The sequence below is a fragment of the Nyctereutes procyonoides genome, unplaced genomic scaffold (assembly GCF_905146905.1).
Source record: "Nyctereutes procyonoides isolate TBG_1078 unplaced genomic scaffold, NYPRO_anot_genome, whole genome shotgun sequence".
NCBI lineage: Eukaryota > Metazoa > Chordata > Mammalia > Carnivora > Canidae > Nyctereutes > Nyctereutes procyonoides.
This window is the reverse complement of record NW_026575049.1, coordinates 28,745,915-28,761,577: the sequence shown is the minus strand read 5'-3', so window position 1 is coordinate 28,761,577 and position 15,663 is coordinate 28,745,915. Positions and strand designations below refer to the sequence as shown.

General features: G+C 45.6%; 1 protein-coding gene across 1 annotated transcript in view; it reads right to left on the bottom strand.

Annotated features, from left to right (window-relative positions):
- The window catches only part of CACNG2 (calcium voltage-gated channel auxiliary subunit gamma 2), a 110,033-nt gene that overhangs the window by 57,386 nt on the left and 36,984 nt on the right, over window positions 1-15,663 (bottom strand). The gene's annotated exons all lie outside the window — the stretch shown is intronic.

Genomic DNA, 15,663 nt, shown 5'->3' with positions numbered 1-15,663 from the left:
TGGCCACAGGGGTTACCTACCCCTTCTGTGCTTCTCTTTCCTCACTTGCCGGGTGGGGACCATCCCCTCCATGTGAGAAGGTATGGTCTGACCTTTCAGCATTACCTCCCCTGGTTCCCTCCTGTCTAGGCTACCTCGGTTACTGGTTATGGCAGCTGTCTCCTGATGGGCCTCTGTTTCCACATGGGTTCCCATGTAGGCTGCACTCTACCCACCACCCAGAGCAAGCTTGAAAACCCAAGTCAATGAATGTGGACTGTTGCTCCATTTCTTAGACCCTCCAATGGCTTCTAATGTCCCTGAGTCAGTAAATTGTCCTAGCCTATAAGTACTTCCTGTTTCCTCCATGTCTCCCCACCACCCTTCACCCCACGCCTTCCCATGTGCCTCTTTCTTGGAACACACAGGGCCTTTGCTCTTGCTGTTCCCCCATCCTTCAGCCTGGAGTGCGACCCCCGGATAGCCACGTGGCTCCCTCCTTCTGCTCACCTGTCACCTGCTCTGAAGAGAGTCCCTTGCACAGCCACCCTGTCTCTCTCAGCATTCCCTTTGGGGCACTCTCTCTCCCCCTTACCCTGCTGGATCTTTCTGCACAGCACTTATTAGGGCCTGACCAATGTTTATCTATTGGTTAGTTTACTGCTTCTTTCCTCTCATTAGGCTGCAGAGCCCAGAGAGAGGAGAATCCGACTCTGATCTCTGCTGGATCTCTGGCACCTGGCACAGGGCCTGGCTCAATGTAGATAGTCATTTTTGAGTGAACAAGGGCAAAGTGTGCCCAAGGATTAACATTGTTTGTGAAAATGGGCCTGGTCCATTGTAGGTGCTTGATAAATGTGAATTTTTAATCCCTTCATTATCAAACTAGAAAGGACATTTAAAAAGCAAAAACCCTTGGGAGGGGCAACACGTTGATTTCAATTCACAGGGGGTTTCTGCAAAGGGGAGGATGGGAGCTGGGGGCCGGGGGGAGGGAGGCAAGCCTAGGGCCCTGTAGTCACACTCCACTTGCTAAGCAGTTTTGCCTCTGGCCAGCTCTGTTTATGCCTGTGTTTCCACGATTCTCCAGGCAATTGAATTGAATTACCCTTTTCATTCTAATAATATGAACAGAATTCAGATGTGGTATTTGATGATGTCTTGTCTATTGAACGACTTCAGGACTGCCTGGCACGTTGCAGCAAATTACTGTCAACTTGAGGGCTGCCGTGCCTCCACCGAAGTGCCAATATTTCCGTGGAAAATCCCGGTCATTTACAGTTTATGTCTCAAAAATGAATTTTTATTTCATTGGCTTAATCTTTAGAGTTATCAGAAACGTGTGTTTATTCCCAGGGAGACTTCAAATGCGTGATTCTTATAACAAGACCAGAGCTGGAAGATTTCCTGAAGTGGGAGAAAGAAAAGCGCTCCCTGCCTGGTTGGAATTGCTGTGTGCACGGTGCCCCGCAGAGAGAGAGAGAGAAGAGAGTGGGCTGGATGCCTTCCAAAAAATCAGAAGGGAAGCTGATTCCTACTTGGGAGCGTGTTAAAATCTGAAGAGCAAGGCCGACAGACCGAGAGGGGAGAAAGTGGAGGAGAGGGAGACGTGTGAGCATCGTTTCCAATTTTTACTGTTTTCTTACAGCCAAATGCCTGGAAGTGTGCAGCATCCAGCAATTCCCAACCATGGCACATAGTAAGCACTCAGGAAATGTACGTTGAATTGGAGTTGAATTTGGCTGATGAGGATTTGGATGTTGTGTTAGCTGCTGTGATCTGATTCGACCAAGTCTCCCCCGCCCCCACTCCCACCACCCCCATGGTATATTCATATCGCCTAATAATCTGTCACAAATAGCAGCACCGAAGCCTTTGGCTGTGTCACAGGGAAGGATCCACCCCTTCCCGGGGGATCTCCCTGGCACAGGAGACTGCCCTACTCCACCCACACACTGGGTCTCTGAGTCAGAAGGGCATTTTTTTGGAACTAATTTTACTACTCTTGTTTCTATCCCATTGGTCAAAACTTGCTAGCTTTTTAGGGAAGGGGTCTGTACCAGCTGAGATCCCAAGATTAGTTGATCCTGATAAAGAGGAATTTCCCTGACCAGCCTCCCGTCCTGTTTCTTCATTTTCTGTCCTTAGACAACGTGGGAAAGACAGACTGTGCTGTAAACAGCATCGTCACTGAAACAACTCCTGCAGCTCGTCTGCCTGGCAAGGACTCTTGGAATTATAGATAATTAGTGAAGTTGTAGCAGCCAGCTAACTCAGCACCAGTGCAAAGCTACTGGGTTAGTGATTGTAGTATATCCAAGGAAAGGGATTATTCCAAGTGTCAGTTATGGGCAGATGCAATTGCCTTGTACTGTCCCAGGCTTTTGTGGGTATAGCAACAAACAAACCAGACAAAACTCTTTGCTCACTTGGGGCTTATATTCTAATGATCCATCTGTCTATCCATCTTATGCATTGACCTGAAATAACATAGACAAAATTACACACACACACACACATCAGGAGCAAAGAATATGTCAATGAGAAGAGAAGGTCAACATCAGAGGAGAAGAAAAGAAATACCACTAGGCAAGCCATAGGGTCCTATAGAGCTGCCAATGCTAAGTGGGAACTTTGGCCCAGGGCTCCCTGATGGCCAAGGTAGAAAGGGAAAGTGTATCTGTCACATGAGTCTCATTGTTCAGAAAGGGATATCATTACTTTCCCTATTTCTTGTCATAATAAAATCTGTTATCTACTCATATGACCTTATTTAATAAGCCTTAAAATAATCTTATGACTCAGTGGCCACTCTTAACTCCATTTTATAGACGGAAAAACTGAGTCTTAAAAAAGTTGTGTGCCTTTTCCAGGGTCACCTCTGGAAAGTGGCAGAGCTGAAGTGAATTTTCAGGCAGTCTAGATTCAGAGCCAGTGCTCTTAACTATTAACCAGATACCACTGACCCTTGAACCGCCCAGTCAAAAATCTGAATATAACCTTTGACTCCCCAGGATGCTTGGGTAGTTCAGTTGTTGAGCATCTGCCTTTGGCTTAGGTCATAATCCCGGGGTCCTGGGATGGAGTCCCACATTGAGCCCCCCGTGGGGATCCTGCTTCTTCCTCTGCCTGTGTCTCTGCCTCTCTCTGTGTGTCTCATGGACAAATAAATAAAATCTTAAAAAAAAATAACTTTTGAATTCCCCTCAAACTCAATTACTAAGAGTCTGCTGTTTACTAGAAGCCTTACTGATAACATAAACAGTCGATTAACACAGTTTGTAGGTTATATGGAATCTATACTGTATTTTTAAAATAATGTAAGCTAGAGAAAAAAATGTTAAGAAAATCCTAAGGAAGAGAAAATACATTTACTGTACTGTGCTGTGTTTATATAAATAAATTCTACACATAAATGGACCCACATGTTATTCAAGGGTCAGCTACTCCAGTATCTCTCCCCCAGGGTAAACTGAAAAAAGTACAGGTCCTTGGGCCAAAGCCTAATTGCCCTCGGAGATAGTCTCTTGCCAGGGATCTGGGAGGGGAAAAAAAAACGGGAGAGGCACATCCACATGAAGTGGGAACATGATATTAAGTACTTAGTTCATCAGCCTCTAGGTCCAAGACATCCCAAGAATGGGAAAATCAGAGGTGTTAGGTCCCAGGCTTGAGATGGCTCAGGCTAAACTAGCCTGATAATCTTGTACCCATTACTTGTTGTCATAAAGGCAGAAATAAATAAAAAAACAACCCCCTTCCCTCCCTTAGCTTGGCTGTGCCTCTGCTCAGGCTCCTGCCTTACCCTGGAGCCCGGCAGGGCAGGGGAAGGCGGGTGGGAGGTGCTCTCCTTGGTGCTGAAGCAAGCGGCTCTTTTCCTTTTCAGGTGGGCTGCTTGCCTCAGTCACTACTCCTGGTCACCATGTGAGTGAAACAAAACCACTCCTCAAAATAGGAGACAAACCCCATGACCAAGTTGAGAAAATGTATCAATTTGTACCCGTTCAAGTTTATTTACAGGTGATGCCAACCCTGAGAGGTAGTATAAGGTAAATAATACAGGTAGTAGCATGGGCTCTGAAGCTGGACTGCGTTGGCTCAGCAACTCGCTAGCTGAGGGACCTTGGCAAACTCCTTAATGCCTCCTATGCCTCATTTCCTCACCTGCAAAATGGTGGTAGTAGTAAGATAATAATCATAATCATACTGATCCCAAAAAAGAGTTGCTGTGAGGGCCAAATGCATTACAAGTTACTAAGCATTTTCAAAGTGCCTGGCATATAACAAGTCCTGTACGTGTATTTGTTAAGAAAGTCCGTTACATCTCTTAGAGCAAAATGGTTTGGTAATGGGGTCATTTCTGGGATGATGAACCTAGCAGTGTAACTGCGTGCTGTGGGGTAAATCCAGCCCCAGGGGATGCAGTGATGGGCGGTGACATAGAAAATAGCGTCTCACTCTTATCTCTGTCACATTTACATGACAAGACAAAAAGCCTGCATTAGACGCAATTTTCTCTTGCATCTTGGACTTCTGAGTCCCACAATTTTCTGAAATGTTGAATTCTGTTTGCTCTACAGTTTTTAAACAACAGCTGTTCATCCACCCCAGAGGTGGCAGCGAGTCTGTGTTGGGGGATGTTCAGCACATACCCACATCCCTCGGCTCCTCAAGGGAATGTTAGGGGGTCTAATTAATTACTGTTAGCAAAGCATTGAGAAATTCTCTAGTGGAAGTTGCTATAGAAATGCAAGTTACTGTATTATTATTACATGTGCTTGTAATTGTTTTCAAAGTTTACTTATTGGGCTGGGAGAGAGGGAGAATGTAGTTTTCTTTTCCTTGATGGCAGTGGAAAATGCTTTGTAAATTGGCATTTATAGATGTCAAATCACTTTATGGAGACATCTCTAGAGCTACAGGAATCTCATAATGGGAAATGTACATGGAGCATTTCTTCTTTTGCTTTTGTACTTCCTCCTCATTCAATTCCTATTTCCACAGTGAAACTAATGTGAAAAGAGACATTGTAAGAAGCAACCATGTGTATCCAAACTCAAAAAACCCCAATACATATTTCTACATAAAATTTCCCACATAGAGTCAGTTTTTTCCATATAGAACACTCTTCCCATTAATTTATGCTAAAGGTTGAACAACATTAGGTTGAAATAAAATTTTGAAGAAGAAACAAAGAAAGTTTAGGGATTGATGTAAACTCCAATAATTAAAATTTTATATCAACTCCTCCAAGTCTTGGCTTGGTTTGATTTTGTAAAAAAAAAAAAAAAAAAAGAAGAAGAAGGAGAAGAAGAAGAAGAAGAAGAAGAAGAAGAAGAAGAAGAAGAATAGTGAAATGATTAATAGCAAGCTCCCATCTGAGAAATATCTTTCCATGGTTATGTATGCATTTGTTTTTTCTTCACTATCTACTTCCCCTATTTTTTAAAAAAGATTTTGTTTATTATGAGAGACACACAGAGAGAGGCAGAGACACAGGCAGAGGGGGAGAAGCAGGCTCCCTGCAGGGAGCCCGATGTGGGACTCGATCCCAGGACTCTGGGATCACGACCTGAGCCAAAGGCAAATGCTCAGCCACTGAGCCACCGAGGTGCCCCTACATTCCCCTATTTTATAGAGAAATACCTTTTTTTATGGGAATGGTTGATCACTCAATAAAGCCACCCGTCTTCCTCTACTGTATCAGTTTCCTAACTCAAGTTTGAGATGGAGATACCAATCTTGGCATACTAAAAAAAGAAAAAGTTGACTGGAATGAGAATTTAATACTACACAGAAGCAGTGCATAAGACCTTGTTTGCGAGCCGTTTAAATGGTGATGAAGGCTGAATCAGATAAGAATGCTATCATTGCTGCCATTAGCTGCTCCTCTGCCAAGTTTTATCTATAGCCTCACAAAAATTGATTTGCAATCAGTTATATTTGTTTTTAAAAATCCCATAAAATCTAAGAAGCCTATTTTAGTCCATAAAATGGAGCAAATAATTTCCTCTTTTATGTGAATAAAGTGTAAAACCCATACCTGGACTAATGGCCATTTTCTTATTCCTCCTCCTAGGCACTTTGAGCTCCAGCCACACCACACACCTCCTTGATGTTCTACTTTTATGCTCTTTTATGCAGTTTGGGATTTTCCATCAGCCTGTCACTTCCTTCCCCTGCCCTGATGCTTACCAGCTACAGACGTTGATGCTCTCTGCTCTGCGATCCCCTACTATCTTATATGTTATGAGATTTCTCACACACTAATCAATAAAGAATGAATCCATGTGCTGGGGCTTACTTCATGAGGGTGGGGACCCTTATTTTATATTTGCTCATAGCCCTTGGTATGGCGGTCTGATGGCAGAGGGCAGGTAATGATACTGTTTATTCCAACCATCCAGTGCCTGTCAGCTCACAACAGCTCTGGATGGCTTTTGTTCCTAGTGGATTAGCCATATTGCAAATGATCAATAAGTCAAATAATCCTGGCAGATCTTCACTTAAAATTCTCAGGGATGCTGTCACTTACTTAACTACATGCAGTCCTATTGATTTACCTCTCACATCCTTCCACTTTTCTCCCTTGCTACTGACCATCCTAGTCCCGGCCACCACCATCACTCACCTGGACAGCTGCAGTGGCCTCCTCAGGAGTCTGCCCTCAATCATTCAGGCTCCTTCTTATCTCTTCATCTGCATTGTAGCCAGAGGGCTCATTTAAGTGCAAATCTTATCACCTTGATTATGGGTTTCTTAAGACCTGTCAGTGGCTCTCAATGCTTTAAGGATAAAAGTAAACATTTGCCTTTTTTTCCTCCATCCTCAAGTCTTGCTTCACTGTCTTTGCTGCATCCACTCTACCTTTCTTCCTGGTTATTAATGATCTCAGTTTGCTTCCCTGCCTCAGGACCTTTGAACATGCTGTTTCTGCTGCCTGGAAAACCCTTCTTCTTCACCTTTTGCCTAATTACCATGTCATTCCTAAAAGCCCAGCTTCCCCAGGCAGGCTAAACCTTGGCTTGCACACTCTTCTACCTCCCAGTGCTTTTTCCTACACAATACTTAGCATAGTTTTAGGTATGTGTCTAAGCTCCATGGGAGCAGGAACTGGCTCTGCTGTTTGCTTCTCACTCTATTCTGAGAGTTTGGAATTCCCTGTGACAAAATAAGGATTTAGAAAAAAAAAGTTGTTGAATGAATGAGTAAACTCAACTCAGGATAAATTTAAGATCTTTGTCTAATAAAACAGGAGCCAGAGAAGAAATTTATATGCTTAAACGTCTGTTTTCCAACTGCTGAGAATGTGTGCCATCATCCAGGTAATAGTATCACCTGCTCTATCATCAGCAAGTCCTTGGTATCAACCTGAGAAATGATGTGATTTTCCCCCCAATATAAGTTCAGCCCTTTATAAAAGAATTCCAGCACATCGTGGCAAGTGTCTAAGAGGCCCATAATCAAATACAAGCAAAAAAAATTAAAAAGAGTATATGATTTCCAAATCAAGCAACAGAAAAAAAAATACCATACAATTGTACAATGATGATTCCTTATCAGTGAAATAAATAGCCCAGAAGCCATTGATGTGGAAATGCCCCGAGACCCAGCACTGTTGGTAAGGTGAAATAAGCGGCCCTCCTTCACTAAGTTCCCACTGGCACATATAGCTGGTGTTGCCCTCCGCCATTCACACCTGCTCCAGCACAACCTTACTCAGAGCACCCCAAACAAGTCCATGTGGGGAAGGGGGTTCTTCTTCCTCAAACGGCCTACCTTTCCCATCACCTTCTTTGCCCTTCCATTTCCACACCTCTGGGGCAAACGTCCATCCCTGCCCAAGTAATACCGTATCCAACAACATTTGAATTTTGGATTCAGTTGAAATTTCAATATCGGGCAAAAGGCCCTTCCACACCCTCCATCGGCTCACGATAGAACCTGGGGGATCATCCTTGCTTCTTTCTTCTCCCTCCAATCCCGGGAGCTTCACATCCATCAGCAAGTCCTGCCCCAAGTCTGGTCCTTTCCTGCAACTCCATCCTCTTTATCTTAACCACCATCCTCCCTGCAAAGGTTTTCCGATGGGCCCTCCCAGTCCCCCCTTCCCCCAGCGGTCAGCACAGTGTTCAGAACGTAAAGTAGTAAATTAGCTCGTACTCAAGACTCTTCTTTTGCCTTTTGCCGAGGAAAACATTCCAATGCCTCCGTGACCTACAAAGCCCCACTTGAATGGGTTCTTGCCTTTTCCATTCTTGCCGTCCTCACCTGGTGGTCTTCTGATGCAATATCTCCCCCTCTGGTGTCTCAAACTTGCCCCTTCCTAGTGGAGCTCCCGACCCCCTGTGGCCCCCAGTCTGTCTGTCCACAGCAAACTACCTCACAGGTGCTCAGGCCAGAAAGCTCAGAGTCCCCCTTGCCTCTTCTGTGTAATAGATGTCCTGTTTGCAATCAGCCAGCAAGCCTTGTCAGCTCTGCTTTCAGAATGTGCCCCAGAAATGGCCGCCCCTCATGGCTTCTGTGACCACCCCGGTCCAGGCCACCACCAACATAGTGACATGGACCATGTTGCCAGGACCATGGTGACAGCCTCCTGGCTTGTCTTTCAGCTTCTGTAGTCCTGCCCTATCACCACCTGTCTCCTTTCATTAAACCCTCATTCCAGCATCTGGAGTCCTGGTGCTAAAACAGGTCAGGTTAGGTCACTCCTCTGCTCAAAACCCTCAATGGCTCTCACCTCACTCAGAGTCAAAGCTGACATCCTCACAGTGGCTTCTAAGGCCTGATGTGGTCTGCCCCCCATTCACCTCAATACCTATTTAGTCTTGTCTACCTGCTTCTGCTTGCTTGCTTCATTTCAGCCACACTGGCCTCCTTGCTGTTCCCCAAACACAGCAGGCCCACTCCTGCCCCAGGACCTTTGCACTAGCTATTTCTTCTACCAAAGACACCTTTCCCTAGATAGTTATTATTTATTTATTATTCCCTAGATATTATTTGGTCCCTTTCAGGTAGTCTTCCAAACATTACCTTTCCACTAAGGCCTTTCCTGTCCAGGCTCTAAAAAATTGCAACTTCCTTGCCCCAGAAGCACACTAGTCTACTTCTCTAGTGTATTTTTCTGCTTAGAACTTGTCTATCTGCAGTATGCAGGGCTGGCTTCATGGGTGTCCATGATCCTGTGTGATCACACAGCCCCTGTGCCTATAGGGGTTCTGCACTTGGCTTAGTGCAGCCTGTGTTGCTGAGTCTAAATTCATAAGATACCTTGTTTAAACCAGGGACACTGCAAACTCATTTTTGCCTTGATCCCACAAGTTGTGTGGCTGGTCCTAGCGACGTGCTATATATTTCACTTATTTTGTTGCTTACATCTCTCCCCACCAGAGAGTGAGCCACAAGGGCCGGGGTCCTCACCTCTTTTACCATCACTATAACCCTAGACCTAGAACAGAGCCACATATGGGGTATGCTCAAGAAAGATCTGTGAATAAGAAACAACAGGTGTTGGCAAAGTTGCAGAAAAAGGGGACCCTCTTGCACTGTTGGTGGGAATGCACACTGGTGCAGCCACTCAGGAGAACAGTATGGAAATTCCTTAAAAAGCTAAAAGTAGAGCTACCTTGTGACCCAGCAATTGCACTACTGGGTATTTGCACAAAGGATACAAAAATACAGATTCAAGGTGTACCTGCACCGTAATGTTTACAGCAGTATTATCAACAATAGCCTAATTATGGAAAGAGCCCAAATGTCCATCAACTGATGAATAAAGAAGACATGGTGTACACACACACACACACACACACACACACACACACACACACTGGAATATTCCTCAGTCATCCAAAAAATGAAATCTTGCCATTTGCAATGATGTGGATGGAGCCAGAGAGTATAATGCTAAGTGAAATAAATCAGAGAAAGACAAATACCATATGATTTCACTCATGTGAAATTTAAGAAACAAAATAGATGAACATATGGGAGGGGGAAGAAAAGAGAAGGAAACAAAGCATAAAAGACTCTTAACAATAGAGAACAAATTGAGGGTTGATGGAAGGAGGGGGAGGGGATGGGCTAGATGTGTGATTGGGTATTATGGAGGGCACTTGTGAGCACGGGGTGTTGTATGTTAGTGATGAATCACTGAATTCTTCTTCTGAAACCAATATTGTATATTAACTAACTAGAATTTAAATAAAAAGAAATATTTGTGAATAAATGAGTCCTCCCAGTTTAACCATCCAGGAATCTGGGAGTTATCCATGTGCTCTCTTGATTGGTGCCTCTTTTGCCCACAAGACCATAGGGTCAGAAGGGCAGGGACCACACCTCTGAGACCTTTGCCTAGCAGGCAGTCAGCAGGCACACAACAGGTGCTCAGTGATGCTGCTCAAGTGAGTGAACCTGGGCAGGATGCCTTGCTGAGCAATTAATTTAGGTTGGGTCTTCACTGGCTAGTTAGCTTTCAAGCTTGGGGGCATGCTATAGGGCCAGGATGCTGGAAGGCTTGGGCTATATGCAGAAATGTTTTGTTTGGCCAGCACAGAGTTGGTCCACACAGTATTTCTTTTCTTTTTTTTCAATTTGGTTGAGTTGCTAACATAAGAATTTGAATATTTGGCTTCTTTTGAAAAGTTGAAAAGATCCACCAACCTTGGTGCCTGCAGTGCGGCAGTTGGCAGGAGCTGACCAGGGCTGCCCTGGCTGGAACCAGTGTGGGGTACTTGCCCACAGTCCTCACCTGGTGGGGTGGGGGAGGGTTCCTCCATTAGGGCTACCTCCCTGGCCTCTCTGTGGTGTCAGCCTTGGCTCAAGGAAACAACAGAGCTGGGCTATCTGAAATTAGAAGGGCTCCAGGGGTTGCCAGAGGTCAAGGAGAGCCAACCTGGAGAGGCCAGAGGTGTTTGCTGACCCTAAAGGCTCTGGGCTCTGTGGGGGACCAAGGCACTAGGTTCCCAGCCTGGGCCAGTCTCGTGTCCACGCTTGTGGAAGTAATGGAGCCCCCCACCTTGAGGATGAGATGGGTTTGGACAAAGAGATGACCTGGAAACTACAGGCTCTTTCTTATAGGTTCTTGATGATGTCAGGCCTAAAGGATTCTTGAAAGAAAATAGGGAGAGAAAGAGGCATCTCAAGAACACAACTGATGTCAGATTTGTGTGTGTGTGTGGGGGGGGCGGATACTTTCAGGGTCAGATTTAAGTAGTTTTATAATTTTTTATTATTATTTTAGATCTTTTTAAAAAGATTATATTTATTTATTCATAAGAGACACACACACAGAGGCAGAGACACAGGCAGAGGGAGAAGCAGGCTCCCTGTGGGGAGCCCGATGCGGGACCTGATCTCAGGTGGGATCATGCCCTGAGCCATGGGCAGATGCTCAACCACTCAGCCACCCAGATGCCCGTATTATTTTAGATTTAAGTAGTTTTAGAACAAATAAAATAATGCAACTTTCTCACATACAAGAGCTGTGGTCTAAACTCATACATGCTTCATCTAAGTGATATTTCCTAATTTCTCAAAGGAGAGTCACCCTTTCTCTTAGAGGAACATTTTTCATTCCCTCCTCAATTTGTTTGTACTAATAAATGAATTTGGGCTTTATCCCACCCATTTCCCTTTCTTCTTGTAGTTTTAAAAACTGTACTTAGAAGAAGTCCATGATAACCCTGCTTACAACATGTATTTTGGAGAGCCTGTGGAAAAAGCCACGCCTTTCAAAAGCTCCAAGCCCAAACCAGATATAAGAGTTCATTAAGAAGGGCTGTCTTAATGTCAACCTTATAAAAATGTTCCAACTTAATTCAGGCTTGTTATGGTGTCAGAGTGATCTTCATCTACAAGAATTTCAAAAGGTTATCTTAGAACCTGAGGTGATCGAGTTTCTCCTCCTTGTGAGGCCGTCCAGTTGTCAAGGACAGGATTTCAGATTTTTTACACAAACGTGGTGGGACGCATTCCTGCTCTTCTCCGTCCCAACTTAGCTTTTGCCAAACAGGTGTCTGGATCTTTGTTGTGCAGGATAAGGAAAAGTTGAAAGCAGCAGGGAGGCAGGAAGAAAGGGGACATGAGCAACATAGTGTAGCTGGAATTCATCCCCACCAAAGGGAGCTGTGGTGCAGGAGGGGAGAGAATGAATGCTGGGGCCTGGGCTGGGGAATTTTGGGGTTTGGTGTAGGAGGCCCTAGACATGAGAGCTATTTCTGTGGGTTGGAAATTGGATCCTCTTTCATGGTCTTTAGGGATCAGGAGTAGACATTGGATTAGAATTCTTTTAATTACTCTTTGACTAATATGTGACTTTTTTTTTGCAGAGCTGAGCCACTTGGAGCTCTACTATTTTCTAGGATTCTACAAGTTTAGTCTCTACTAGATTTACGACAGAACCGTTCCTGTAAGGAGAATATCAACCTTTCTGCCCAAGGTCTTAGTTAAGCAATTTGAGTCTGGATCCAGGGAAGCCTTCCTCCATCCTTCAGCAATTAGCAAGCTCCTCGACATCCCAGCACCAGTTTGGTTATGGTTCTGTTTTAGAGTTCATCCTCATCCCACCCTCCTCGATATGGTCCTTTGTCAGTTTATGTGTTTGTCTCCCTTCCTTGGACTGAAAGCTCTGGAGAATAGGAACCAACTATGTTTTATAGCTCTTTACAGATTCAGCCCATAGCTGAGACCATACATACTTGCTGGTACGCACCAGGTAATTAGTAAATGTTTTTTGAGCAAATGTATGAGGTTACCAATGGCTGAGATTTGCTTGAGACGTCTAAATCTCTCTTTAATTAAATCCAACAGCTACTAGAAACATTCAGGCAGTATAGGATGGAATAGTCTAATAAATAGACTCTAACTTGTTACCTCTGGGAACTGATCTAACTTAGGAAATGCATGTACCTGAGAAATGGTGTTGGGCTCCTGTAGTCGACTTTCTTATAAATGATTTGGGGACTGGAAAGATGGTGCCTTGGTGAGTTTGCAGCCGATTCTAAGCTGGCCCCCAAATTTAGACTCATCCTCCACTTCTGTTGTTCTCTTGGAACCCACAATCAATCCACACCACATCCTGTTGGCTTTATCTTCAACACATAGCCCAAATCCTACCACTTTTCACTACCTGCCCTGTCCCTAGTCCACCAATCCCAGTCAGGTTCTCGCTCACCAGGACTATTGTAATGACCTGCTGACTGGTCCTACTTCCACTCTGGCCCCTGTGATCTGTTCCCCACCCACCAACCAGATCATGACCCTCCTCCACTCAAAGCCCTCCGATGGCTTCCATTGTGCTCAGAGCAAAAGTCAAAGAAAGTTCTTTCAGTCTGGCCCCTGTAGCCTCCCTAGCCTCCCATAGCTCCAGGAACACTGGCTTCCTTGCACTTCCTCAAATGCGCCGAGCACATTCCTATTTCTCCTGCCACACAAGGCTCTGCCCCAGATATCTATGTGGCTTTCCCCCCTCACTTCCTTTATGTTCTTCCCATTGAGGCCTCCCTTCTCCAGCCTCCCCACGGCAGATTGCAGCTCCTCCGCCTGGCCTGCCTCCTTCCCTATTGAATTCTCCAGAGCACTTACCTCCATCTGACCTATATTTTGCTTTGTTATTTGTTTCTTGTCTATCTCCTGGAGCATGAGGGTACGACATGAGGGGGAGGACTTTTGTTTGCTCTGCCCACCATTGCATCCCAGTGCCTGGCACAGCACCTGGCACAGAGAAGTGCCCAAAAGCAATCGGAGAATAAATATCGAGAGCTCTCACGAGTGATAGGCAATGGGTGGGCCGCTCTACATGGCACAAGCCTCGGTTTCTGATCATGATAATCGTGACAAGATGATCGTGTATCCATGTGGAATGTCTGTGGCTTAACTGTTGAGGATTAATATGTAATTCTTGCCTTGTTGCCTTCTTTAAGGGAGGTCAAGTAGCTTTGGGCATGGAAGGCTAGCTGAGTAAAAGAGAACCTAGGTGTCCATTGTCTGGAGTTCCAACAGTGGATGGAAACCAAAGCAGGTTATGTTTTGTGGTTAGACCTCTGGATACACAGAACCTCAGAGGAAAGGCCCTGGTCCCGGAGGACACATTTGGCTCAAGGGTAAAGGACAGAGGAGCTTGGCCCCGAGGAAGCTTTGCCTGGGAGGAGAGGGGTGTGGAGGCTGCTCTAAGAGGCAGGCTGGGGCTGGAATTGCCTGCACTTGGATCAAGTTTCCTGGATTGAAGAGCTTATTTGTTTCCTAAATTGGATGGGACTGGACACTGGATTTATACCCTGTGCCCATAATTTTTTTTCAACTTGTACAGAGTTTTCATTTTAATAAGTCTTAAACTTTTTTTTTTAACTGGACAATAAGATTGGCCTGGGGCTGGGCAGTGCTGCAACAAGGAAGAATGTCCTGAGGTTGGGGTGTTTCTTCTACAATGACCCAGGGAGTAGAAGTTTTTGGTTCCAGTGGTCTCTGGGACCCTAGTGGACCAGGCAGATGGCAAAACCCTGGTATGGCTCTGGTGCCCGGGGGTGCAAAGCAGTTCTCAAATTCTCGTCCTCTTCCAGCTGCTCTGAGTGCCCAAGGCCCTACAGAGGTTCAGTGAGACCAAGGATGGGCATGGACTTTGTGTTTGGGGGGGATCAGCCTATAGGCTTGTCATTTCTTGGGGGCCACCCCGATCTCCCTCTTGGATTGTCATAGGTACGCATATTATGTTGGAGTATTATAGCATGTCCTGGTTTGCAGTAGGTACCAACATGGTCCCTGGGAATCCTAACAAAACAAACACAACAAATAAGAACAAAGGCTTCACAAAGCCACAGGAGTGAACGAAATAATGGCAGGTGTAAAGGGAAAATACTCTGACCTTTATTGGGAGGAAGATGGGCCCTGGACTGCAAATTTCAAACCAGGACAAGAACCAACGTCAGGGCAAATTCCTCCCTTACCATTAGGGGACCTGCTGCCCCTGCCGGAAGAGCAGGGAAGGGATGGTCACCACTGGACAGACTGTTGGAGATTATTGTGGGACTGGGCAGAGGGAGGCCAAGCAGAAAGGAGCACTCAACATGTGCTGGGCATTTCATGTTCCCATTTTACGGATGAAGACAACGAAGCTCAGAAGTAGATCATTTACTGCCTATCTCGCAGTTTCCGAGTGTTGGAATGGAGTTCAGACTGAAGGCTGTCCTCCTCATCCATCTCTTATCCAGTCCCTTCCTTCTTTTAGGACATTTGTAACCAGGGCCCCATCATCTGCCAGGCTGGGTACCCGGCCGTGGCCAAAGCAGGAATGTTCCTGTCCTCATGAGGCTTCTGATCTCCCAGGAATATTGACAGTGAGCAAGGCAGACGTGATCATCACAGCTGTGATAGCGCCACAGAGGGGGCCACTGGGTTGCAGTGATGGGGAGAGAATGGGATGGGCTGTCCTTAGGCTGGAGGAGTCGGGGACAGAGAGAAGACAGAGCCCCGCGTGGGGAGGGCCAGGTGGGTGAGCAGCAGTGATGCCAGGGAGGGACAGGGTCTACATGTCACAGGAGCGAGCAGAGGGGAGCGTGAGTCAGAAGGTGTGTCTCCAAAGTGTGTGCCCGCTTTGCAAGAAGGGAACTCCAGTCAGAAGAGGAAATGCCACGCTGCCCAATGGGTAGGGAACTTCCCGCCTTTGGAAGTCAAAGAGATGATTGGGGC